Here is a 27865-nt window from a genome sequence, read left to right on the forward strand (position 1 = left end):
GAGTTACAAGTTGACACTGTATTAACACTTAGAATACTTAAAACACTTCAAAAACAGCTTAAAATTCTCAATTCGCTTCTTCTGCTTCGCTTCAGGTCATCCGTCCGCTGTTTCCCTTCGAGTCGTTCCGATTACTAACTGACGGCGTGCCATCTCTGCAACGCTTTTATAGTCGAGACGAAATCCCCAGAATCGTCGAGAATATTCCACAAAAGTCGAGTATGGTGTGTTTACGCTATCTGACAATAGATGGCGTTGTACTTCTCGAGCGTTCTAGATGCCACTAGATCCTTCGATATTTGTTCGACTATGCGGCGGAGGATGGCGTTACTCTTATCGGCATTACAGCATTATATTTGGTGAAATCCAGAGTTAAAGACTTTGACGAGAAACGCTTTTTTTTTCCTACCTATGCTGATAGCCTTGAGAGGCTATTTCAGCTTACCCTAGCTTGTGTAGGTGAGCTCACGGGGCTCAAACCGGAGAATTGCTAACACTGACCCTAGCAAGAGCAGTGCTTCGCAGAATCTACCACCGGGTCGGAAACGCGACCCACTGAGAAGATTCGGCGAGAAACTCAGTGGGCTGTGTCTGTGGGTTAATTCGCTCGTCGAGCCCTTCGTCGCAAGCGACGGGTTCGACGAGGACGGTGACCGGCGAGAAACGCTGCGATGAACTGTAAGAAGTAAGAAACAAACGACTGCCTTGTGCTATCTCTTATAAACAGTGTGCCACCTGCCCGCAATGTGCGCGATCGGTTAGAAATAAGATCGCTTATATTAGGCGTACACGAGCACATTATGACAATTAGGTAGCGGCCAAAGAGGATTGGAATTTAATTGGTTTCAGAATTAAAATAAAGATAAACATTTACTTTTTCGTCTGCCTTCTAAGTGGCAATCGTCATTCGTAGTTATTACGAAAACAAAAAGACAATTCCACAAGTTACGACAAATGATACCGTCCTTCAAAACGCTTATCTCAAATTGAAACTTTGAAAATGTTATTACATTTTCCGCCTGGTTGATTTTCAAATACCCCTTATTTTTTATATTAAAGCTAAGAAAACGTTTCTTGAAATAACATTTTTGAACGTTTATTTTTAACTAAAGTCGTTTGATGTTGATTCGTATGGGTTGGCGATGTCAATGTACTCTTCTATATTAGGTTGTTAATTTGAAAATTTAACGCTCTTCATCTTAAATATAAATGTTTTTTCGATCGTGAAACGAGCGACATAAACGAAACTGTCAAGACATTATCATTGTTAGTAAACTACAAACAGCCTGGGAGTAAATGATCGGACCTGATCAGATATGAACATGCGTGTCATAATCAGATGTTTGATCAGGTCGAATTATAATTTGCGTAATCACTGGTGCTAGGACCTCTTGTGAGTCCGCACGGGTAGGTACCACCACCCTGCCTATTTCCACCGTGAAGCAGTAATGCGTTTCGGTTCGAAGGGCGGGGCAGCCGTTGTAACTATACTGAGACCGTAGAACTTATATCTCGAGGTGGGTGGCGCATTTACGTTGTAGATGTCTATGTGTTCCAGTAACCACTTAATATCAGGTGGGCTGTGAACTCGTCCATCCATCTAAGCAATAAAAAAAAAAAATTTAGTACGAACCCCTGTTTGTTTTCCCCAATGTCCTATCATGCTCATGTATGAACATATCTGGCATCAAGCATAAGCAGTCATGGCCATACCATGATGAGGTCTGAGTGTATTTATCGCTTCAGGCAAGGGCATGCACTAACCCGCATAATGCGGGTAATTATAATTATTTGGATTTTTTTATTCTGATTAACTTTTTCATGCAAGAAGTGATGGTTACAGTGGCGCTAGGTTTGACTGGTGAACTATATTTGTTTATTTCTAATACTGCATGCACTTTGTTCATTTACGGATTTACTGCGTATTCAACAATACATATACAGAAAAAAGCGTAGTAAGTGCATTGATTGATAAAGAAAAAAAGTATATCTTTCATACTACGAAGAACGGCATTAAAAAAATCCCTTGAAATTGATATTATATCAAATTTTATCAATAGTCATTGGAAATTGTATTTAACTGCAATAATTGTTGACAGCGGATCCTTTTTTTTCAATTACTCGTCATTTCTCGCGGCTTCCCGAGTTCAGAGAAACTTTTGGAAACAAAAATAATCTCTTCCGGACTTGCGGCCGAGGAGTATCAAGTTTCAATAGGTTCAGTGATTTCGTTCAGATCAGGAGCGCCGAAACACCATTGGAATTGTAGTATTATTACATTTCGGTTTGAATCCTCGTAAGCTGTTACTATCTTTTTGGTTATGTTTGTATTCACTCGACCAAGTGTAGTAGTTGCATATGCGTAGGTCCATTAATTAAAATGTACTGTTTCAAGAATGCAGAACGGATTTTTTCATGGACGGTTGAATAAGCTAATGAACAATCTTGTGTTAAGTGGTTACCGGAACTTATAAACATCAAGAAGCAAATGTTGTTAGCAAAGAAACATAGAGTCAAAGTCTCCTAACGCTGTTCCACCCTTCAAACTGAGACGCACGATTGGTTCGAGGCAAAAATAGACGCTCCTTAATCCTGTAAGCTGCTTAAACTCTTGCGAGTAATAATGTAAGTATACAAGTAACTAGGCAAAATTATATTTATTTATTTATTTTTGTTATTGTTTTTTTTTATTGCTTAGATTATTGCTTTTATTTATTGCTTATTACTATACTATGCTATCGTTCCTTCACCGCGAAAGTTATTTGTGAAATGCGTTTTTATTAGAAACCGGCAGGGTGGTGGTACCTTTTCTTTTTTTTTTCGAGCCGGAGGTCGACTTCTACGAGGTCCCTGCGCCTAGGGGGCGCGCGGGGTAAGTGGGACTCAACGGTCCGCAAGGTGTTGTGAGCAGACCGCAGGCTCAAGGAATGTTAGGGCCCACCCACTAAACGACTCCCCTGCGCTCCTACACCCGACGTCCGATCCCCTCCGAGGCCAGAACCCGGATGAGGTAGGGGGGTTACCGCGGTCAACACTACAACCAGACAGCGCGGCTCACCCCAAGGATGCCCAGCCGACGGAGCCTTCGAGGCGAATTGAAGGCTCTGAAATGACGGCCGTCTCGGTACGGCAGCCCGTCAGGCCACCCAGACGGTGCCGCTGGTGTCCCGGAATACCCCGCTGGACCAGAACCCGCCTGCCGGCTCGGGACGCGATACACCGCCAACAGGTTGCTCTTTCGAATGTCCTTGGCAGAGGGTGGTGGTACCTACCCGTGCGGACTCACAAGAGGTCCTACCATCAGTAAAAAGGTTCTTTAGAATGAATAGTAGTTATTTGCCTGCGGGGTTTGAGCACCGGCATAGCCGCATTGCTGATACGAGCACACTGGGCGTCTTATTTTAGACCAAGACGACGTCAAATTGAATTTGGTTCAGCTCTAATCTTTCTAGGGATTAGTAAGTTTTCGGCCACAAATCTAGTTCTAATCGATAGAGATAATGTGAACTGTTTGCGAGATTAAATGTCTATAAAAGAAAGAAGAAAGCGTCGATCAATTTATGTAGTAAATAGGATTCTAAAATGATCGTGAGAAGGTTGGAATTAGGTACTTATTAACTCCATGGTTGGAATATCAAGATTTGATTTTGTTTTTTATTTGTTCAGTATTTAAGACAAATTTGAATAACTGTTTGTTCACCGATGACTGTGAGCTGATATCGAAAATAGCCTTTCAAGTGAAACTTAATATTACATTGTCAATATTTTCAATATTTTATTTGAGCGTTGAATTAAGTTGTAAAAAAGTAATATTTTTATTATATTAGATTTATGAACGAGCCCACGGCCTTTCCGGTTTTAAGTTGTAACTGAAGCCCGTAGAGTAGACATATGGCAATGAATAAGATAAACAAAATTGTTATAATAAAAAGGTCATCAAGGTATTAATCACAATAATTTTTAAATCGCTTGGTTGATGGATGATGGATAAATGGTTGATAGATAGAAAACACGTCATGCCTTAGGCCAGCCTTAAGTCAGCCGAACTCATCTGTTCAGTAAACAATCCCTGCTCTTTGTAATACATATAGCATTACCGTCTGGTTTTCGCACCTTCTGGTCGATTTACGGAGTAGTATTGCGACATTCTTTGCAGAAATTCGCACAATCGGTACGTACGCGTCGATTTTGTAAACCCAAAAGACAATTGCGACTAAGCTCGTTAACTTGCTTTAGTTTCGTAACATTATCTGAGCCCAAGGCAAGTGATTTTTTTTTGGACGTAGGCCGTTTGATATGGCCAATTGTTTGTTGCGCGTGAGTTAAACAAATATTAAAGGTTAATGAACAATTTCATATTGTATAGATTCGTAAATTTTTCTCTCATATCTTTTTGAGAATTTCTTTAGACGAAGGTGTTGTCTGGAAGAGATTGCACTCAGCGACAAGACATCCTATTGTGTAAATTATATTGACTGATTTTCAAAGATAAATATCTTTTTGTGTATTATAAAGTATACCCTCTCTCTCTCTCTCTCTGATGCACCCACACTCACTTTAAGCATTTAAGGTGAAGAGAAAATCAAGTTTAATTTCTCTTGTTCTCATGTTCAAGTAAACGTACGTGCACAATGATGCCAAAGATAAAAAATTGTATCAGCAAATAATCTAGCCGCATTAGAACGTTATTACTTAGATCGTTGTTCCAACCACAGATGAAAAGCGCTTCTTAACCTTTGTTGCGCACTCATGTCGTCAAATAAATTAGAACTGTCACGATTTGGTTAGTTTTAATGATAAGATTAGTGATCTTATGTAAACATTTCGACACGAAATAGTTAGGTACATGTGTAGTTTTTTTTTTCTGAACCGAAATATTGTTGCAGCTAATTTGCAATTCCTGGAACTTGTTTGTCGTAATACGGCGATTTTATTTTATTGCTTAAAAACTCTTAAGCACTGGCGTTAGATAAAGTAAGCGTGGTTAGGTGCATCATCTAATAAAAGTGTCTTTTAGTTAATATATTTCGCATTTTCACGTTTTCCTTTTTATTCCTACCTAAGCTGATGGTCTTGAGAGACCATTTCAGCGTAGTCTTAACTAGTAGGTGAGCTCACGGGACTCATACCTGACGCCGTTGCTAACATTAACTCTAGCACCGGATCGGAAACGAGGCTCACTGAGAAGATCCGGCGAGTGGGTTAATTTACTCGCCAAATCCTTTATCGCAAGCGACGGGTTCGACGAGAACGATGATCGGTGCATGGGGTACCTAAAAGCACCGTTAGTGGATCAGGAGAATCCGAAATGACGTGTTTTGGGCGATGTCGACTGTTTATCATTTGGTCCGCAGGATCGGGAATGTATTTGCCGACGGCCACAATGAGAGGGTTCTCGTGTCGTGCCGCTTTCTTGAAATGGCGCACTGATGCCGACCGTAGATACTTACTGATGGACTCTTTGTCCATGTCGTCGTGGAGGTCCACGTTCCCGATATTATACCATGGGGCTCCGGTGGCTAAAATGGGATTGTATTATTTGAAGGGGTTTCAAGTTCGTGCGGGCCGCGTGAGCGAACACTACGCTTGCATAGGTCATGGTTTTTCTTTTAAGGAATGGCTGTGACTAATAACGTTAACTGGACGGGTTGAACTGGAAGGATTGTTTAGCCTACCATAGTACTGACAGAAATAAGCATTATTATTATTATATGTTATTCTTTTTTTTTTTGTGATTGAAGGTTTACTGGTGGCCCGGAGGTCTTTCCAGATTCACCAGGACAGGTGGGCGAGCACAATATGTTATTCTGTCACCATGGAAGTCATTCATGAACAAATATTGGGTAACTTGGTTGTATCGATATAATATCGAATAAACAATGGGTTTGAAAACGATATTGTAAAAGAACTCTACCAATTTAACCACAAATTAAACTACCAATATAGTAATTTCAATATTTTTCAATAGTTTTATAGCAGGGATGGGAGTTTGTTAAGACCGATTGTTGTGGTATTGCCAGCGTATATAGCGGTGATAATTACTAGATGGATCTTTGCCTTCGGATATTAAATAAATTAAAAAGAAAAGAAAAAATATGTGTGGTGTCGTTGGACACCGGACAGGAACGAAGTTCCTTATAGAGGGATAACGGTATAAAGAAAATAATTATTCGGGTATACATTTTTTATTATGATTTTTTTATTGATAAAAAAAAAACTACTTTACAAAGTTATCAACTTTATTTATTTTAATAACAACGATTTATAAAAAAAATGTTATTTTTTGTACGTTATTACAAAGTTAAGTCGTACACTGTGTGCATTACTAATAAAAATCTTACGTTACGGACGTTTTTTCGGTTAGGGTACCCCTCCGCGTGGAGCTTCCGCGCTCACTTCGAAAAATTGGGCCCTCGGCTGATGGCGACGGCCGGCTCTCTGAGCCGGTTCTTCCAAACGTCGGGGGTCCCGATCAGGTGGCGCGCCGCCTCTACATGGGGGTGGTGCGGTCGATGGCACTCTACGGGGCTCCCGTATGGTGCCACGCCCTGACCCGCGAGAACGTCGCGGCGCTGCGACGTCCGCAGCGCGCGATCGCGGTCAGGGCGATCCGAGGATACCGCACCGTCTCCTTCGAGGCGGCGTGCTTGCTCGCCGGGGCGCCACCCTGGGACCTGGAGGCGGAGGCGCTCGCTGCCGATTACAGGTGGCGTAGCGACCTCCGCTCTAGGGGGGAAGGGCGCCCCGGCGAAGGTGTAGTTCGAGCGCGGAGGCTCCAATCTCGGCGGTCCGTGCTGGAGGCGTGGTCTCGCCGCTTGGCGGACCCGTCGGCCGGCCTCCGTACCGTCGAGGCGGTCCGCCCGGTTCTCGCGGACTGGGTGGGCCGCGACCGCGGATGCCTCACCTTCCGGCTAACGCAGATGCTTACCGGCCATGGTTGTTTCGGCCGGTACTTGCACAAGATAGCCGGAAGGGAACCGACGGCGCAGTGCCACCACTGCGCGGACCGCGACGAGGAAGACACAGCGGAACACACGCTGGCGCGTTGCTCTGGATTCGACGAGCAACGCGCCGCCCTCGTCGCGGTCATAGGAGAGGACCTCTCGCTGCCGCGCGTCGTGGCTACGATGCTCGGCAGCGACGCGTCCTGGAAGGCGATGCTCGACTTCTGCGAGTCCACCATCTCGCAGAAGGAGGCGGCGGAGCGAGAGAGGGAGAGCTCTTCCCTTTCCGCACCGATCCGTCGCCGTCGAGCCGGGGGCCGGAGGCGGGAATACGCCCGTACGTCCCGGCCCCTGTAGGTGGCGGCCTCCCCCCGGTGAAGGTCAAGGGGCGACCTGAGGGGGTGAGGCCGCGCGGCGCGCTACCAGCACTCTAGAACGCCGCCGTGGAGTGATTAGAGCGACCGGTCGACGGTGTATCGCGTCCCGACCCGGCAGGCTGGTTCTGGTCCAGCGGGGTATTCCGGGACACCAGCGGCACCGTCTGGGCGGCCCGACGGGCTGCCGTACCGAGACGGCCGACGTTTCAGAGCCTTCGATTCGCCTCGAAGGCTCCGTCGGCTGGGCGTCCTTGGGGTGAGCCGCGCCGTCTGGTTGTAGTGTTGACCGCGGTAGCCCCCCTACCTCATCCGGGTTCTGACCTCGGAGGGGATCGGACGTCGGGTGTAAGAGTGCAGAGGAGTCGTTTAGTGGGTGGGCTCTAAAATCCTTGGGCCCGCGGTCTGCTCACAACACCATGCAGATCGTTGAGTCTCACATACCGCGCGCGCCCCTTTTGCGCGGGGACCTCGTAGGAGGTTCGGCCCTCTACCGGAAAAAAAAAAAAAAAAAAAAAAAAGGGTACCCCTCCGCATCGTCCCATAAGGAACTTCGTTCCAAAAAACATTAACACTAAAATATTTTCAACTTTAAAAACAAAGAACGGTCTAAAATACCAAAAATAAAATTTTCAAAATCGTGACCTTGTCTTCGGGAATGTTAATATATGTATTAGATGTTGTAATTTTTTATAGGTTAAAGAATCTTGGATGATATCATCTGTCCAATAACTAATTCGAAAATATATAGTATGCAACCCCGGTCTACCCATTAGGTCTCGGTTATTTGTTTATAAATCTAATATATAAAATTCTCGTGTCACAATGTTCGTTCCCATACTCCTCCGAAACCGATTGACCGATTCTCATGAAATTTTTTATGCATATTCAGTAAGCCTGAGAATCGCCTTCTATCTATTTTTCATACCCCTAAGTGATTAGGGTTGTCCACCCCTAACATATATTTTTTTATTTGGACTTTTTTTTTTTGTTATAATGAGGTATTATGTCGTGAATGAGGTTTTGTTATTTTTATTATACATTCCCTCATCGTTCACAGCACTACATACCTCTTTCACTCATTTACCACATCCTTACACACTTACAATAAGTTAGTTTTTTTTTCTACACTAGAAATTCCCTAGAAATCTTATATATGGCAAAACAATGTTTGTCGGGTCAACTAGTTTGTTTATAAATATAATATTATCACTTCATTAACCGACTTAACCTCCCACACCAATGACGATGAAAATTATGCCTAAATTACCCAAGAAAATCATGTGCCAGCCAGATTAGCAAGTGTTATTAAAACTGTCAGCCAATTATTGTGGATGAATTTTTCGGTGCAAAATTCAACTGATATAGATAAGCGCAAGTAGATGGAAAGCATGGCGATATGCGACTTTGATCTACTTGGTGGTAGACGATAATTTATTGATATTTGAGAACTTTGGTCTTTTGATGCAGTTTGTTGATTTTCTGCCTCCATTCGAAAAGGCTTCTGTCACAGGCCTAATGGGCAGCAGTGCTGAGAAGTATCTATAGATACATGAGTCGTCTAATGGTTGAGGTTTGATTAGTCTGACTTCTTACACTATCATACTTATTCCATCAAAGTAGTAGGTTACTTAGAACAAATATAGTATTAGCGCTTAGTATTTATTCGAAGCGTTTGTTTTTAGATTTTATCGCTTATTCAAACAATAGCACAATGATTTGATCTTGCGAGACGAGTTTCACACGAGACCGATATATATCAAGAATCGAAACTTTTACGAAATGTTAGAAAAAGTGTGTGGCGTTATATTGTTTACACCTATTATAAGTAGTTAAGCTTATATTTATTTTAAAGAGAAAAATGTCGACCTCTCTACGTAAGTAATTATAAATTTAATGATTTTAAATTTAAACATAGATTGTCATCAACTGAGAATAATAAACTGACTTATAATCTCAATATATAACCATTCGGTATGGTGGATGATTTTTTCTATCCGGGTAATCTTAAGAAACAACGTTTTGATCTTTGGTGTTTATCTTTAGAGAGCTGATGTTTTGTCACTGCCGTATAATAGCTTGATAAATTAATAAACGAAAAAATACGACCATATACTCAAGTTATGATAAAGATGTAAAAAAATTAAGTATAGGTATTTTATACTTACTTCCTACATCACTTTTTGTCGATTATACTCGTAGGTACATTAGAAGACGATTTTAGTTTGTTTTCAAATTTCTCTATGTTAGTACTATTTCTCTAAATTGAAATTACTATTTCGTTCGATACGATTTTTTTGTAACCTCAAAGTAACAAATATTATTGTTAAAAATTAATTATTACCAATCAATATACAAACACGTCTTCTGTACTTGAGATATTTATAATCCGCAGCTGCGAAAAGAAATCCGAAACCAACATTATGCAGGAAACTAGTAATGACTTCCGAAAATTCAAGTGAATTAAAAAAAAAAACATTACAGTCCTGTTCTTCTTTATTGCTCAATATGTCCAAAAGAATATCGATGGGGAATTAAAACTATGATAACTTACATAAAGTATTTACTTCAAACCATTATTATATTAACGGTAGGCAGCGGCTTGGCTCTGCCCCTGGCATTGCTGAAGTCCATGGGCGACGGTAACCGCTTACCATCAGGTGGGCCGTATGCTCGTCTGCCTATACGGCAATAAAAAAAAATAAAAAAGCACTTATGTTTATTCATTTAGTAAATAAACTATATAGATTGCCAACAAAGTATTACTAATAAAGAAAAAAAAAAAAGTTCCGTCACATCTTTTTGAATAATCAACAATCTGAAGTTGATTACCATATAAGAATTTCATACTATGTTTTTTAGACTGTACATTTATCCCCGCTTTAACCGTATATAATAGGAAGACCACCCTTCGAACCGCTTTAGTGATCCGTGGGTGCCGCTGCAGTGGTTCGCAGTCGCGCATTATTGTCTAAGCACGCACAAGAGTCGCGGGAAAAATAAATTTCAAATCTATCTTACTTTAATTGATATTGTAGTGAATAATAATAATAATACAGTGTAGTTTTGTGTTTCGCTGTTGGAGTTTCATTGTTTCTGTTTTTACAGGTATGTATTATTTTTATTTAGTAACTAGCTGGCCCGGCAGACTTCGTAGTGCCTCAATCGATAAATAAAAGACCTAAGCTTTTGGGGGACACATCATAGGAAAAACAAAATTGTTATTTTGATACAATTTTTAGCATTTTCATATATATCTATCTTTTAAACTAAAAAAATTAGCCAAATCGGTCCAGCCGTTCTCGAGTTTTAGCGAGACTAACGAACAGCAATTCATTTTTATAAATGTATATAGATAGATTGCTTTGAAATTTAAGTTACGGTTTTCCGTGGAATAAAAATTTGAAATTTTACGATCTGTACGATGTTATTTTCGTAATCTGGTCTTTAGATAGTTTTTTTTTATCGCTTAGCTGAACGAGCTCACGGCCCATCTGGTGTTAGGTGGTCACCGGAGACCATAGACATCTGAAAAGTAAATGCTGCCACCCACCTTGAGGCATGAGTTCTAAGGTTTCATTTTTTAAAGTACAAGGGCTGCCCCGCCCTTCAAATCGAAACGCATTAACTACTGTTTCACGGCAGAAATAGGCAGGGCGGTGGTATCTACCCGTGTGGACTGAGTGCTACTTGTAGTTTTTTAGTATGTTAAATATATCTATTGACAGCATTTAATTTTGTTCTTTTTTTGTCAATTTTTCGTGCTAGCAATGTCAAGTACGAAAAAACATTTCATTTTGAATTTTCAGTGGATTTAACGAAAAATAAAGCGACTGGTTTGAGATTTAATGTGACTTATCTTATGCAGTGATCGTGAGCAATCAAATAATAATATTATGATCTTGGTAGTTTTACTATGCTGTACACGCAATACCATCGAAAGCATGGGAAACCTTCATCTCTATGTTGTAATTGTTACATGTATGAATTCCTTTCTCTTTATTTATAGATCAAATTCAAGGAATATGTGGGTACATATCGCTATGGTATTTTTTAAACTAGTCGCAATTATAGACACAGTTACGTCATAGGATATGTGGTTTAATATTTGTATATCTTACTAAATAAATGATGTAAATTTTAATTAATTGCTTGTGATAAGTTTACCTTTGATAAATATAATTAATTTATTTAATTTTTTTATGATAGCCTTATTTTTTTTATTTTTTTATGGCGTATTTGATTGAACGAGATCATGGATCACCTGTCGTTAAGCTGTTACCGGAACTCATAAACGTCAAACCGTTAAAGCCGCCATTCTCCTTGAGACATGAGGTCTGTGATTTCATGTTTGTACTAATGCGTAGTTGACGAAAAAATAAGATAGTGAGTCAGAAAACGTTAAGAACTAAAAAAGTTATCTATTCAATATTGAACTACATTTTAGGTACACTAATAAATCTATTAGCACCGAAGCAAGCGAAATAGTTAATTAAATCCATTGCAACAATACTGTAAACAATGTCAATCATACGGTTGCGAGGGACAATACCTTATTATTTTCCGCTGAAGTTTTTCCTCGACACGGTTACGGCTCAAGAGAATGGCTTGTTGTTGCGAAATATACATGCTCAATGATAACTTATTCGGTAGTACAAAAAAAAGGAACAGCTTGAAAAAGAAAAAAAACTGTTAACGTCTGTTTTTGTGTCACCGATTTAAAATTTCAGGAATTCAGGATTTTAGGAAAACTCGTTGATCCGATCCAAGAGCACCTCGTAAGCTTAAGAATATTCTACCACTAGAATTTCTATGATTCTATAAAGTTACTGTCCAGCGAGAAATTATTTCACTATAACTACTAGAGACATGTATACTTCACGAAAGAACTTAGTGTTGGCACTATTCCTAATTCTTTCCTCAGTTCCACTATCTACACCAAATCAAATCAAACCCGCAAAATTATAATTTGCGTAATTACTGGTGGTAGGATCTCTTGTGAGTCCGCACGGGTAGGTACCACCGTCCCGCCTATTTCTGGCGTGAAGCAGTAATGCGTTTCGGATTGAAGGGTGGGGCAACCGTTGTAACTATACTGAGACCTTAGAACTTCTATCTCAAGGTGTGTGGCGCATTTACGTTGTAGATGTCTATGGTTTCCAGTAACCACTTAACACCAGATGGACTGTGATCTCGTCCACACATCTAGGCAATAAAAAAAAATACATCTATTGACGCTCTTAGCGAAAAAGCAGCGGCAAAATCTAAAATACGTTACCGATGATAAAAAGAAAAAATGTGAACATTGTTAATAGATCTGCATATAAAGTCACGAGAAGGCAAACTTATAAGTGCGCAAGGCGCTTCGAAGTGAGTCAAAAAAATTATCCTTAATTCATTAATAAAATTAAACACAACACTCAATATCTGATTTCATTATTTGATGTTCTCTTAGTCAGAGTTTCATTGATCATTAAATTTTAATTCAGAAGCCACACATGACAATAATATTCCATTATTTGAGCAACCTAATTGCTATCTTTGAGCTTATGTAAATAGCGTAGAAAACATGCTTTCAAATATTAGTTTCGCTGTCAGCGATTACGTGTAACACGTTTAAACAGTTTATTACATTGAAGGGTTGTCACATTCGAGATGAAGATGTGAGATCAAAAAAATCTTCGCGAAAAAATTGAGTTACAACGTCGTGTAAAACTTTTTCAATTGTTCTTTGAGCTTTTGTAAGAATTTCTTTCTCAGAATGACATTCAGAATTTTGTATAATAAAGTTTCCTCTGACAACCTTATTACAACTCTCATTATTGTTGCATACTGAATGAATAATGGTATAGTTCTTTTGTCATTATTTTGATTAAATTACAAAATATTGTAATTGAACTGTGAAAATAAACCTTGTTCACAAATAAGCGAAAGTGTTTTTAAATATAAGTATGTACATAAATAAAAGGAAATCATGATCCGATTTTTTTTACCGAAGCTCATAGACGGCTACGTCGAAAATGACGCCAAACCACCTTGATACATGAGTTTTAAGAAATGAGTTGCACAAGGGATGACATCAAATCCTATTTATGTATTAAAAAGTTTGGTGGTAACCTCGTTATGTCTATTTTCTTCGCCTTCAGAGGGTATTTTTAAAAATATCACGGCCCTTGGCAAAGTGTAAAGAGGATATTTGGCAAATGAAATCCCGTACTTTTAAATACTAAGCATTTCATCTTTTGATCAATAGTTATTTTCATGATTTGTTATCGGCTAGCTACGTACACAAATTTTCGGTAACCCCAAAGGATGTCTAACTTAAGAATCTCCATTGAGGCTTTTCGATGCTTTGATTCTGTATTTTAGCCTTATTTCTTCTTCAGCTTCTGAAGCTAGCACAACAGCTCAGATCTTGAGCTGTTATGCTAGCGAGCACCTAAGGCTTCATTATTAAAATCAATCGATATACTTACTGGTTTGTAGGTGTTGTTTTAATCGCATTCAGATTTCATTCTTATGTCTCAAGATAGGCGGTTTTACCGTATGGCATTTATTTCTATGATCTCCAAGAACCTACTACTACCATTATAACTCAATTAGTCACACAGTCAAGCATAGACGATGAAAACAAAATCAACAAAGTTAAGGCGACAAAATTCAGAGTGCTCAGATATCAAGGTTTTTTTTCTTCCGATAATGAAGGGCGTCTGAAACATTACAAGTCATTAGTGCTCCTTCATAGGCAATTCTAAAAACCAATGAAACTCGTCTGGCCGGACAGAAGAAATCATTAACTTGAAACGGCTATGGAATGAGCTCCCCTCCACGGTGTTTCCCGAACGCTATGACATGTCCTTCTTCAAACGAGGCTTGTGGAGAGTATTAAGCGGTAGGCAGCGGCTTGGCTCTGCCCTTGGCATTGCTGAAGTCCATGGGCGACGGTAACCACTCACCATCAGGTGGGCCGTATGCTCGTCTGACTAGAAAGGCAATAAAAAAAAAAACTTGAAATTACATAAATAAAAAGCGGAAAGTTTTTTTTTCTATTCGTAATCACAGAACAAAGACATGGAAACGCTAATACTGCCACTAACCTCGAGATATGAAGTTGATGTGGGAATTCTATTTTAAAATGCAAACGATGATTGAACGTCCCGCATGATCATAAATTACGCTCCATTGATTTTTACAAAATAGCCCTTATTCAACACGGAAGTCTTTCAAGGACTATTCTTTAATTTGGAAATGAAGTTATTAATATTAAGTCTGGCACTGAGGCTTAGCCCAAATGCGAATCACAAAATGTGAGCTGCTATTAAGAATCTATGTACTAAAATCTTGTCTTCTTTTCTTATTTATCATTTACTGGAGCGTTAAACTTCAGACGACAGTCTGCTTCTACACTTTCACAGACACAGCCTTTATTTCACTGAACTTATAAAATTCATGTATAAAATGGGAGCTTTCTAAATTTATGTATACGAAAAATGCACTCAAACATATTTCATACCTTTACGCTTCAAAGCGCATTGTCTGGAGTTGATTTAAAAAGTCGCAGTTCAGTCACTTTTTCTTTTGAAATGATTATTTTATTAGTCAGGACGATTTAACCACGTCACGGACTACGGCATCAAAAGCTTACTGCACCAGAGAAATCTACACTTAGCATAGAACCACCCCTTCTATTGTCTTACGCTTGAAAAGACTTAAGAGATCTCCAGTGAACGAAAAACAGTGTTCGATCATCCGGTTTGAAGATTTTTGTCTTTAAATTCATAGGCAGACAGATGAAATGCATATTATGATAATATGTCTAAATTAGCGAAACAAATATATGTAAAAAACTAAACAGAGGAGAATCTATATATTAATACGTGAAGCAAACACTTTGTATCCCTTTTTACGAAAATTGCGCGGACGGAGGAGTATGAAATTTTCCACACTTATAGAGAATATAGAGAATATAGAGAAGAAGTGCACAATGCTAATATTTTTTTTAAATAGTGCATAAAAGATACATTAAATCAATAAAGAAAACATTACACACACTACATACCATACTTGACGCACACACGCATGCATACTATTTATTGTCCAACTTTTGTTCTTGACGTCTGTAGTCAAATTGAGATTAAATATTGTTTGTCTTTGTTAATATTTTTTATAGTGTAGTCTTGGCAAAATTTGTGATTATAGAAGTATAAAATACAATCATAGCAGTGTACAAACTTACAATTCCAATTAATTATAGTTGAATTTCGACTACTGCGGGACCTCTAGTATTAAATAATTAATTATAAAAAATTAAAAACGTCGTTGAGTCTTATGTTCGAATATACTTTAGAAATATCTTCCATTTGGAGGCTACGGCTCCTTGTTGTGCCTATCCATATGCTTTTATAGGCGGCCCGTTACGAAGTCTACCATCAATGATGATTAATATTAGGCTTATTTAAATATTGGTTTAGTTCAGAAGGTACATATATAGTTTCAAACGTTATATTAAATGAATAATTTGGGACGAATAACACACAGTTATTTGGCCCTAAACTAGGATAGTCTGTATACTATGGAAACTAGAGACCATATGCTCTTATTTTTTGTGGTGGGTAAGAAAACGATGATTTGTTATCATCCTTTGTAAATATGGCTAATACTTTTATTGCAATTAATGAAATATTTTGTTCGGAGTAATATCTTGAGTTATCTATTTATCCTAATAGCTTAAGTATTGCATTGAAAACATAATAGTTTTGCTTACGAATTTCTCGACAACTGGACGCAAATTGTATCGAATTGATAGGCCTATAAAATCTACAGTACCACGATTACATTTAGTCTGTAGAATGCGGTCGGTTACGCAACTTAGTGTGACTTAAGCGACTGCTTTCATTATTCCAGTCGGACCAAGTTCGCTGGTCACATGATTCCTTTCTTTTCTACTCTATAACGAAACCTTGAACGCTGTCGTAATTAATTTTGTAGTGATTGATAGGTATTTACTAAAACCGGATTTAGACTCAAGTTTGACATACCATACACGCACATGACTTGGCTGAATTTTTAATTAAGGACTTTTTGGCGTGAACGCGACGAATGAAGTTGTGGGATTTGTTTTATTTTGTCTATTTAGTATTTCTTCAGGTTTAAATGTGTAATAACAGTGGTTTATTAATTGTTTAGTATCTGTGAAAGTGCACAAAATATGTGGGAAAATGAAACAAAGCCGCTGAACGTAACTTCTCGGGATCCTCCAAAAAGTCCACTGAAAAAGGCTCAGTAAATGACCACCATTTTACTGAGATTATAATATATTTCATCCCACATTTCATCTCATCAAATTTCATTTTATGCCATGTTTTATATTAATTAACTTCATTTCATTTCATAATTTAAATTTACATTTAAAAAAGGTTTCATTAAAATTAAAATAAGACTTGACCCAAAGGTCTTATTTACCAGGTTATTAAATCCATTAAAAATAATAATAATTAAGTAACCTTCATGAAGGAAATGAATGAGTTGTAAAGTAATTCATTTCCATACGTATACGCTCCAGGAGGAGCGCGAACTCCGCGTTGTAATACGCGGAATCCCTAAAGAGTTAGATGTAGAGCTCGTAAAAGCCGACCTGTTAGAACAAGGCCTACCAGTGAATTCTGTGCACCGTATGCACACCGGTCGCGGTAGGGAGCCATATAATATGGTTCTAGTCGCTCTCCAGCCTACCCCCGAGGGTAAGAAAATCTTTAACACACAGACCGTCTGTAGGCTCTCTGGTATCGCTGTCGAAGCCCCCCATAAAAAAGGCACTCCTAGCCAGTGCCATAACTGTCAATTGTACGGGCACTCTTCCCGTAACTGTCACGCGCGCCCCCGATGTGTTAAGTGTTTGGGCGATCACGCCACGGCCCTCTGCACTCGCGACCAAAAAACCGCGACGGAACCGCCTAGCTGCGTCCTGTGTCGAACACAGGGTCACCCCGCGAATTACCGTGGTTGCCCCCGAGCCCCTAAAATAAATCGCCGCGTCGCCCGCCAAAACCGCCTCCGAGCTTCCGGCCCAGACATCAAAGCCTCGGCACCCTCTGCGTCGCAGGCTAAGCCAGCGTTCGTTCTGGCGGCGGTGCCCAGTGTCTCGGCCTGGGCAAAACCGCTGCCGTACACGAACACGGCTACAACTCCCTCCTCCGCGATTCGTCCCGCCCCCGCGACTCGTCCCTCTCCCGCGACTTGCCCTCCGACCGCGTCCGAAAATCTCGCTTTAGCGATCGACTTCTTTCAGTCGATCAACTTTGAGCGCGTTAACGCTTTGGGCGACGCCATTCGCGCTGCCTCCACTGCACAACACTTTATCGCCGTTGTGCAGGAATACGCCGACGTATACGCGTCATTAAATACGTACGTCCTCCCCTCACTCCGCCGGTAATCAATGGCGTATATAAGTAGAATAAAGCCCCTATCCGTAACGATAGGATTTTTTAACGTTTACGGTCTCGCAAATCAACGTGATCAGGTTTCTGACTTTTTGCGTGACCATCAAATTGATATCTTTTTAGTGCAGGAGACCCTACTTAAGCCCGCGCGCCGTGACCCTAAAATCGCGAACTATAACATGGTCAGGAACGACAGGCTCTCTGCCCGTGGTGGTGGTACCGTCATTTACTATAGAAGAGCCCTGCATTGTGTCCCGCTCGATCCTCCCGCGCTCGCTAATATCGAAGCATCAGTGTGCCGAATCTCACTGACGGGACACGCGCCGATCGTTATCGCGTCCGTTTATCTTCCACCGGATAAGATCGTTCTATGCAGTGATATCGAGGCGCTGCTCGGTATGGGGAGCTCTGTCATTCTGGCGGGCGACCTAAATTGTAAACACATCAGGTGGAACTCACACACCACAACCCCGAATGGCAGGCGGCTTGACGCGTTAGTCGATGATCTCGCCTTCGATATCGTCGCTCCGCTAACCCCGACTCACTACCCGCTAAATATCGCGCATCGCCCGGATATACTCGACATAGCGTTATTAAAAAACGTAACTCTGCGCTTACACTCGATCGAAGTAGTTTCAGAGTTAGATTCAGACCACCGTCCCGTCGTTATGAAGCTCGGTCGCGCTCCCGATTCCGTTCCCGTCACGAGGACTGTGGTGGATTGGCACACGCTGGGCATCAGCCTGGCTGAATCTGATCCACCATCGCTCCCGTTTAACCCGGACTCTATCCCGTCTCCTCAGGATACCGCTGAAGCCATAGACATCTTAACGTCACACATCACCTCGACATTAGATAGGTCATCGAAACAAGTTGTAGCGGAGGACTTCCTTCACCGCTTCAAATTGTCCGACGATATTAGGGAACTCCTTAGAGTTAAGAACGCCTCGATACGCGCCTACGACAGGTATCCTACCGCGGAAAATCGTATTCGAATGCGTGCCCTACAACGCGACGTAAAGTCTCGCATCGCCGAAGTCCGAGATGCCAGATGGTCTGATTTCTTAGAAGGACTCGCGCCCTCCCAAAGGTCTTACTACCGCTTAGCTTGTACTCTCAAATCGGATACGGTAGTAACTATGCCCCCCCTTGTAGGCCCCTCAGGCCGACTCGCGGCGTTCGATGATGACGAAAAAGCAGAGCTGCTGGCCGATACATTGCAAACCCAGTGCACGCCCAGCACTCAATCCGTGGACCCTGTTCATGTAGAATTAGTAGACAGTGAGGTAGAACGCAGAGCCTCCTTGCCACCATCGGATGCGTTACCACCCGTCACCCCGATAGAAGTTAAAGACTTGATCAAAGACCTACGTCCTCGCAAGGCTCCCGGTTCCGACTGTATATCTAACCGCGTTATTAAACTTCTACCCGTCCAACTCATCGTGATGTTGGCATCTATTTTCAATGCCGCTATGGCGAACTGTATCTTTCCCGCGGTGTGGAAAGAAGCGGACGTTATCGGCATACATAAACCCGGTAAACCAAAAAATCATCCGACGAGCTACCGCCCGATTAGCCTCCTCATGTCTCTAGGCAAACTGTATGAGCGTCTGCTCTACAAACGCCTCAGAGACTTCGTCTCATCCAAGGGCATTCTCATCGATGAACAATTCGGATTCCGTACAAATCACTCATGCGTTCAACAGGTGCACCGCCTCACGGAGCACATTCTTGTAGGGCTTAATCGACCAAAACCGTTATACACGGGAGCTCTCTTCTTCGACGTCGCAAAAGCGTTCGACAAAGTCTGGCACAACGGTTTGATTTTCAAACTATTCAACATGGGTGTGCCGGATAGTCTCGTGCTCATCATACGGGACTTCTTGTCGAACCGCTCTTTTCGATATCGAGTCGAACCGCTCCTCCCCACGACCTCTCACAGCTGGAGTCCCGCAAGGCTCTGTCCTCTCACCCCTCCTATTTAGCTTATTCGTCAACGATATTCCCCGGTCGCCGCCGACCCATTTAGCTTTATTCGCCGACGACACGACTGTTTACTATTCTAGTAGAAATAAGTCCCTAATCGCGAAGAAGCTTCAGAGCGCAGCCCTAGCCCTAGGACAGTGGTTCCGAAAATGGCGCATAGACATCAACCCAGCGAAAAGTACTGCGGTGCTATTTCAGAGGGGAAGCTCCACACGGATTTCCTCCCGGATTAGGAGGAGGAATCTCACACCCCCGATTACTCTCTTTAGACAACCCATACCCTGGGCCAGGAAGGTCAAGTACTTGGGCGTTACCCTGGATGCATCGATGACATTCCGCCCGCATATAAAATCAGTCCGTGACCGTGCCGCGTTTATTCTCGGTAGACTCTACCCCATGACCTGTAAGCGGAGTAAAATGTCCCTCGGAACAAGGTGACACTTTACAAAACTTGCATAAGGCCCGTCATGACTTACGCGAGTGTGGTGTTCGCTCACGCGGCCCGCACACACATAGACACCCTCCAATCCCTACAATCCCGCTTTTGCAGGTTAGCTGTCGGGGCTCCGTGGTTCGTGAGGAACGTTGACCTACACGACGACCTGGGCCTCGAATCAATTCGGAAATACATGAAGTCAGCGTCGGAACGATACTTCGATAAGGCTATGCGTCATGATAATCGCCTTATCGTTGCCGCCGCTGACTACTCCCCGAATCCTGATCATGCAGGAGCCAGTCACCGTCGACGCCCTAGACACGTCCTTACGGATCCTTCAGATCCAATAACCTTTGCATTAGATGCCTTCAGCTCTAATACTAGGGGCAGGCTTAGGGACCCCGGTAACCGTACTCGTCGAACTCGACAAAGAGGTCGACGTGCAACCTAACCCATGCATCAGCCCGCTGAGTTTCTCGCCGGATCTTCTCAGCGGGTCGCGATTCCGATCCGGTAGTAGATTCATTCGCGAAACAATTGCTCTTGAGTTGTTAGGTCTCCTTCGGAGGCGCTCGGGCAGTTGTTAGCAAATCCCACCCCTCTTGGCTGAGCCTTTGCTCGCCCACCTGTCCTGGTGAAACTGGAAAGGCCTTCGGGCCACCAGTAAACTCTCAATCATAAAAAAAAAAAAAAAAGTAATTCATATAAACACGTTTGCTGCCTTATGCGGCTTAAAAATCCCCATGAGCGATTATCACCTCCTATGCTATGCTATGCTATGGATATATTCATAAACAGACTTTTGTGAGGCCTATAATGTCTCAGGCACACTGTAAAGAAGTCCAATCTTGCCTCAAAAATACCTCATACGCGCTGCCTGAAAGTCCCTCAAAAATTATCCCGCAGGCAGGGTGTTAAAGCCACTACAATTGTGTTAGTGGAAATTGCTACTAATATAGGGAATTACATTTATAATATAGCGTTTCATGAATCTTAACATAGATCAAGTAGTGTACGCGATAGAAGTAGGTATCTTGCTAGTTAATTAATGTTTTTCAGTTTTTCTTAAATATTAGACACATATTAACAAACTAAAACAAGTATCTTATTGTATATTACATATCAGAATCGCATGATGCGTAGGTATTATTAGAGCTAAAAGCTAGCCTTCAATCGTAAGTAAATAAAACAGTTTCGCCAGATACCGATACTTAAAGGTAGCTTAGGTCAAAGTAAAAGCGAATCGAACGTATTTACTATAGGTAAATAAATGTAGAAAGAGATCTGTATACGAGGAAAATATTTTATCTGTGAAACTAGCAGAGAGATTGTGCTATCGAAAAAAGAAGTCCAATTTAGATTGAAACGAAATCTCCGTTTGGTTTATCGAGATAATTTTATTTGTTCTTTGTTGTTAGAATGTTAAGAGACAAAGAGAAATCATTAATTTAATAAACCGATTTTCGTGAGTGAGCTTAAGAGCGAACTTTTTTTTTTTTTAGTTGCTTAGATGGCTGGACGAGCTCACAGCCCATCTGATGTTAAGTGGTTACTGGAGCCCGTAGACATCTACGACGTAAATGCGCCACCCACCTTGAGATATTAGTTCTAAGGTCTCAGTATAGTTACAACGGCTGCCCCCACCCTTCAAACCGAAACGCATTACTGGCAAATAGGCAAGGCGGTGGTGCCTACCCGTTCGGACTCACAAGAGGTCCTACCACCAGTAATTACGCAAATTATAATTTTGCGGGTTTGATTTTTATTACACGACGTTATTCCTTCACCGTGGAAGTCAATCGTAAACATTTGTTAAGTACGTATTTCATTAGAAAAATTGGTACCCGCCTGCGGGATTCGAACATCGGTGCATCGCTCAACACGAACGCACTGGACGTTTTATCCTTTAGGCCACGACGACTTCAAAACTGTTTGTTTTTCCAGTGTTTGAAAGCATTCTTGGCGGCAATGATTTTGTTATGCTGATGTTGGACAGTGATTATAACCACTCCATATCAGGTGGAATTATATCCCCTATATGATTATAATGTCGCAATTAGGTCGATGGTAACGATCATTTTAGCCACGCATCGTCAGACTGAAGTTAACCGCCCTTCATGGTGTGTCGTTCTTGCCACCTGTTTTGAAATGAAACCTCAATAATATTGAAAATTGCACAAACGTTCGAGTTAAAACAGCAACAACTTTGTTGATGAACACGTACCACGTATCATCCGGCTATGGAATGAGATCCCCTCCACGGTGTTTCCCGAGCGCTATGACATGTCCTTGTTCAAACGAGGCTTGTGGAGAGTATTAAGCGGTAGGCAGCGGCTTGGCTCTGCCCTTGGCATTGCTGAAGTCCATGGGCGACGGTAACCACTCACCATCAGGTGGTCCGTATGCTCGTCTGCCTACAAAGGCAATAAAAAAAAACCGATGTTTATTCATAGTTTATGTTCAGTACGATTCGGTTTGTGTTCCTTAGTCTAAGGATTTTCAACGCCCACAGTTTTGAATAGCTTTCAGCTGAAGATTAATGAGTACTTTCTGGCATCATTGAGCTCCGTAGCTGCCGGGAATGTTATCAGTTTTTATTAAGCGTAACGTCATTTTGCTACTTCACGAATTTTACTGCTTAGCCCCTTGTTTACTTTAGATTCTTTCGGAAATATAAAATTATAAGAAGATCTATTTAATTTAATAAGTTGTGTATATTCTACGTTGTTTTTATATAAGTTTTTTTAACTGTAGACCGACAGACGAGCTCACCGGTCACCTGTTATTGAGTGCTTACAAAAGATAAAAGTCATCACCATGTATTTGAGGTAGAGTGTGAATTATATTGTATAACTAGCTGACCCGGCAGACTTCGTAGTGCCTCAATCGATAAATAAAAGACCTAAACTTTTATATAGAATAAACTTAAAACAAACAAAAGGAATCCGTCCGACGGGGGACACGTCAAAGGGAAAACAAAATTGTTATTTTTATTTAATTCCGAGAATTTTCACCTTCTCTGGACTTCCACAAATAATTCAAGATCAAAATTAGTCAAATCGGTCAAGCCGTTTTCATGTTATGTCGTGACAACGGAAAACGGGTTTCATTTTTATATATATAGATTATGCGACTTTTCAAACCGAAACGCGTGACCGATTCGCCGCAGCGGCTTGCCGTGGCCAATATTCACTCACCATCAGATAGTCAATTTGTTGGTAAGCCTAAGAATTCAATAATGAACAATAGTTGATTAATTTCATCATAACAAGAAAAGAATTCAATGAGTACAAATGAAAAAAGAATCAGCCGAATTCGACCTAACACTAGTAATTTTATTCATTGTTGTTGAGAGATTGGCAATGATTGGCAATACGAATATTACTTTACTAGCTTAAGGCCCATTGTCAAAATACAAATGAGGTTATCGGTGTCAACAGTACGTGAATTTGTAGAGGCCTTGTAGTCGTCAAGAGTACTTGAATATTTTGCGCGAAGTTAACACTCAAATTATTTAGTATGTTATTATTTTCCAAAGCTTCTTCCCATTTTGTATTCTAGATATAATAGACCACTTAAGATTTTGAAATTATACTTCGATCAACTTGAATGAAGTGCACATTATTTGGGCACGTCGATTTAGCATATAATTGATGTTTCGGCGGGTCTGGGAAAACAGATGAGACTGTACAGTTTATTGTCGCTCGCCGATATAATGCATAATTTAATTAGTTTTAAAGATCGTGCTTCAAGATTTTAGGTTATTTTTATGAGTAAAATAAATCTAAACTAATATTATAAAGCTGAAGAGCTTGTTTGTTTGGTTGAACGCGCTAATCTCAGGAGCTACTGGTCCGATTTGAAACATTATTTAATAGTTAGATAGTCCATTTATTGAGCAAGGCTATATATAGGCTATATAACATCACTCTAAGACCAATACGAGCGGAGCACTAATAAATAATGTTTCAGAATCGTTTTTTTTCCTTTAAGAGCTTCCGCTGCGTGCGCTGCGTTAAAATTTTGCTATAATGTATGACAGATATGTGCAGGAAGCGGGTTGGCTCTGCCCCTGGCATTGCTGAAGTGCATGGGTGACGGTAATCACACACCATCAGGTGGGCCGTATGCTCGTCTGCCTACAAGGGCAATAATTTTTTTTACTTAATATAGGCATATTATGTGTCTATATTTTAAAGTTGGCTCATTATAATCATTTTTATGCTAACCAAGTTTGTTCTGAAATAAAGCATTATTTGTGAAGGTGTTTAAATATGATATTAATAATCCCTATCTAAACAAATACGTTATTCATTACAAGTGCTTAGCATCGCAGCAAAATAATGATCAAGCGCGTAATAATGATGAAAATGTGGCGGCACACAATAAGAAGAATAACAAGAAACACCCAAATCACTTCAAGGTAGGCTTTGAAAATTGTAGATTTTTCTGGATTTCTCCAGGGTCCCATCGTTACATCATGATCCTAATGATTACAGGACCATTCGGGAAGTCTACCTTTCGAACAAATAAAAGAAAAAATAATTATCAGAATCGGTTCAAGCGTTCTCAAGAAATCGGTGAACATACATAGATAAAAAAATGGTGGTCGAATTGATAGCCTCCTCTTTGAAGTCGGTTAAAAAGCTTGATTTTGGTGCCTTAAATAGCTCCTTAACATTCAATTATTCAAAAACATTTTCACTTTCTACGTAATAAAATAAAAAAAGTCTCGCCTAAAATTTAGCGTTATTTCAAAGTAATTTCCACGCGGACGAAGTCGCGGGCAAAAACTAGTATTTTGTTAATTTCCAGTTACTAAATAATTGAATATGATTTAAATAAAATATAAACTACACATTTCAGTGAATTCATTGACAATGGAAGCCCATTAGAGCAATGTATCGGACACCGACTACTTTTAGGAAAAATACTAACTTAAATCCAGGAAATCATATGCAGGTTCCGTTGTAAAGTGGTCATGGTTACTAATTATTAAACCCATTGGTCTATTCTAGATGCATTAACATCCTCTGACCTGTAATGCATGTAATAAGCGTAGGTACTTTTCATTTTTAAACCGCTTTTAAAAGCGCAGTATATTCTATGTTCGACTGTGTGCATTTTTTTATGTTTTTTATTTTTTTTTATTTTTTTATTGCTTAGATGGATGGACGAGCTCACAGCCCACCTGATGTTAAGTGGTTACTGGAGCCCATAGACATCTACAACGTAAATGCGCCACCCACCTCGAGATATAAGTTCTAAGGTCTCAGTATAGTTACGACGGCTACCCCACCCTTCGAACCGAAACGCATTACTGCTTCACGGTGGAAATAGGCGGGGTGGTGGTACCTACCCGTACGGACTCCCAAGAGGTCCTACCACCAGTGATTACGCAAATTATAATTTTGCGGGTTTGATTTTTATTACACGATGTTATTCCTTCACCGTGGAAGTCAATCGTGAACATTTGTTGAGTACGTATTTCATTAGAAAAATTGGTACCCGCCTGCGGGATTCGAACACTGGTGCATCGCTTCATACGAATGCACCAGACGTCTTATCCTTTAGGCCACGACGACTTCAAAACCGTATATTCGCCGATGTTTATGTACCGATTTCTTAAAATATTGGTTGAATTGAAAGAGTGTACTTTCGAAGTGATCCATTGATATATTAATATTTAATATCAATTCAATATTGTCTTTCGATATTGAAGTACGTTTTCAGTTATTTCATTATTGTTTAATTATTGCATGTTAATGTAAAAAGAATTTCCCTCAAAACTGGAATCGTGCGTCAGCGCAACATTTTTTTTTAATTTCAAATATATCGCATTAACCTTACACAATATCCTTCACACGTCCATAATTACTTCCCTCGTTAGATGAAGTTATTCAGCCGTAATGCTATTAGCAAATCAATCAGAATTTAGTTCAAGCATTACGAGTAAAACAGAGTCTGATGTTATGCAATAAAAAACCATCACGTGGATGTGAACGAAACATGCGATCACCGCATCCATTTCCCTTTCCGTTTCTTATAGCTTCGTTTTTTTTATTCGTGCTTCACTGTGCCGTGAAATTTAGACCAGTAATTAGATTTTACATTGTACACTATACGATAATTTACGTAATAAGATAATTTCGCATTCGTTAAGTAGGCGTCAAATCGATTACGTCTGACAGCCTTCACCTGAGTCTACGCACGTGAGCTCAAACTGACTTAACGTCATAAAAACATACACAAAAATAAGTTATGAAATTTTCGAGTACACATTAAATCCATATTTTATACACCTTACTTTGCTCATACGTAAATATATACGGAATATAATTACCACCCACGCACCCACGCACACACGCACACACGCACACACGCACACAATATATAAATATATATAAAATATTTAGGTAATTGTTTACTGGAGTCCATAGATATCACAACGTGAATGCCGCTACACACATTGACTTGAGGTCTATGACACGGTTGAACAATAATAACGCAACTTATAAATGTTGCTGAATGCTGTTACATTTTTATTATACGATGTCATTCTTTAATAGTGGAAGTGAATTGTGAACTGGAGTTCAGTACGTACTTCGTGAGAAAGTTGGTATCAGTTTGAACAACAGCATAGTCGCATTGTTCTATACGTGTGTACCAAGAGACTTAAGCTTTAGGCAGTGATCACCTTAAAATTTGTAAGTACTTATTTATTGCTTTAAGTTTCAGCCTTTTCAGTTTGTTCTAAAATGTAGTTTTGTTTATATCCTATTTCTTGTTTCAGTTAATTTTTAAATTGTAGTTCTATTTATATCATTTATCTTGCTTTTAAATTCCTCAAATGGCGACAAATTAAAATTATATAATATATTAAAAATGTTAAGAAAATCGTTTTTGCAACGAAGTTCCTTATCGCGCGTTGTGAAAGGGGGCTAGACGGAAAAAATTCTTACGAAAAGTTGTCACGACACTTTTTAGATCCGTCATTCTGACCAATCAACGTGTAGGCGCTTATCGCGTGACATTGCTCGTATCCGATTGGTCCGCGTAATGAGTACAGTTTCTCGAGATAGCGTTTCAACAATAGTAATTTAGTTCATAGTATTGTTTTTTTCTTCTTCATAATGCTGTAATTTATTATTATAACTTAAAAAAAAATTACAATTCCTTCACTAATTAATCGAAAGGAACTTCGTTCCATCCGGGTGTCCCTTGACACCTCTGAAGTTTTTTTTTTTTCTCTGATTCTTTCCTTTACAGTGGTCTGGACAGTTTATATTTAGGCCTTTAATATACTAATGTATTTGAAAAAAAAAATCTCTTTAAAATAGCGATCGATCCTTCACGATTTTCGTTGGTAATGACTCGTGTTTTATATATTTGATTACTTCAAAATTATGTATACGGTTTTCGAATTTCTTTGAGCTCTCGAAGTAGTAATAACTTCCTTAACGAATCATGTTTTTTCTATTCCAATTATTTTCAGAAAGAAAATCCCTCGCACGCTATAAATGTAGCATTTACGTTCATATACAGAAATATATTAGGTTCGTTGGTTGGTTTAGATTTGTTTTCTGGGGCGGTGGGTACCACAAAAGCCGTTTTTTCATTCGTTTCCAACCGAAATTCGGCTACAACCTTTCTCCGCGAAACAGAAACAAAGATTTGCATATTTAC

The 27865-nt window shown here is 40.2% G+C and overlaps 1 protein-coding gene across 2 annotated transcripts in view; it reads left to right on the forward strand.

Annotated features, from left to right (window-relative positions):
* The first annotated feature begins 10233 nt into the window (after positions 1-10233).
* The window catches only part of LOC101746811 (peroxidase), an 84311-nt gene continuing 66679 nt past the window's right edge, over positions 10234-27865 (forward strand). The window contains exon 1 of one of the 2 annotated variants that reach the window (XM_021350898.3): positions 10234-10426. The gene's annotated coding sequence lies outside the window, so the exon portion shown is untranslated. The remainder of the gene's footprint in view (positions 10427-27865) is intronic. The other variant, XM_012694251.4, reaches the window with a different exon arrangement.

The sequence above is a fragment of the Bombyx mori genome, chromosome 6 (genome assembly GCF_030269925.1).
Source record: "Bombyx mori chromosome 6, ASM3026992v2".
In the NCBI taxonomy this organism is placed as follows: Eukaryota; Metazoa; Arthropoda; class Insecta; order Lepidoptera; family Bombycidae; genus Bombyx; species Bombyx mori.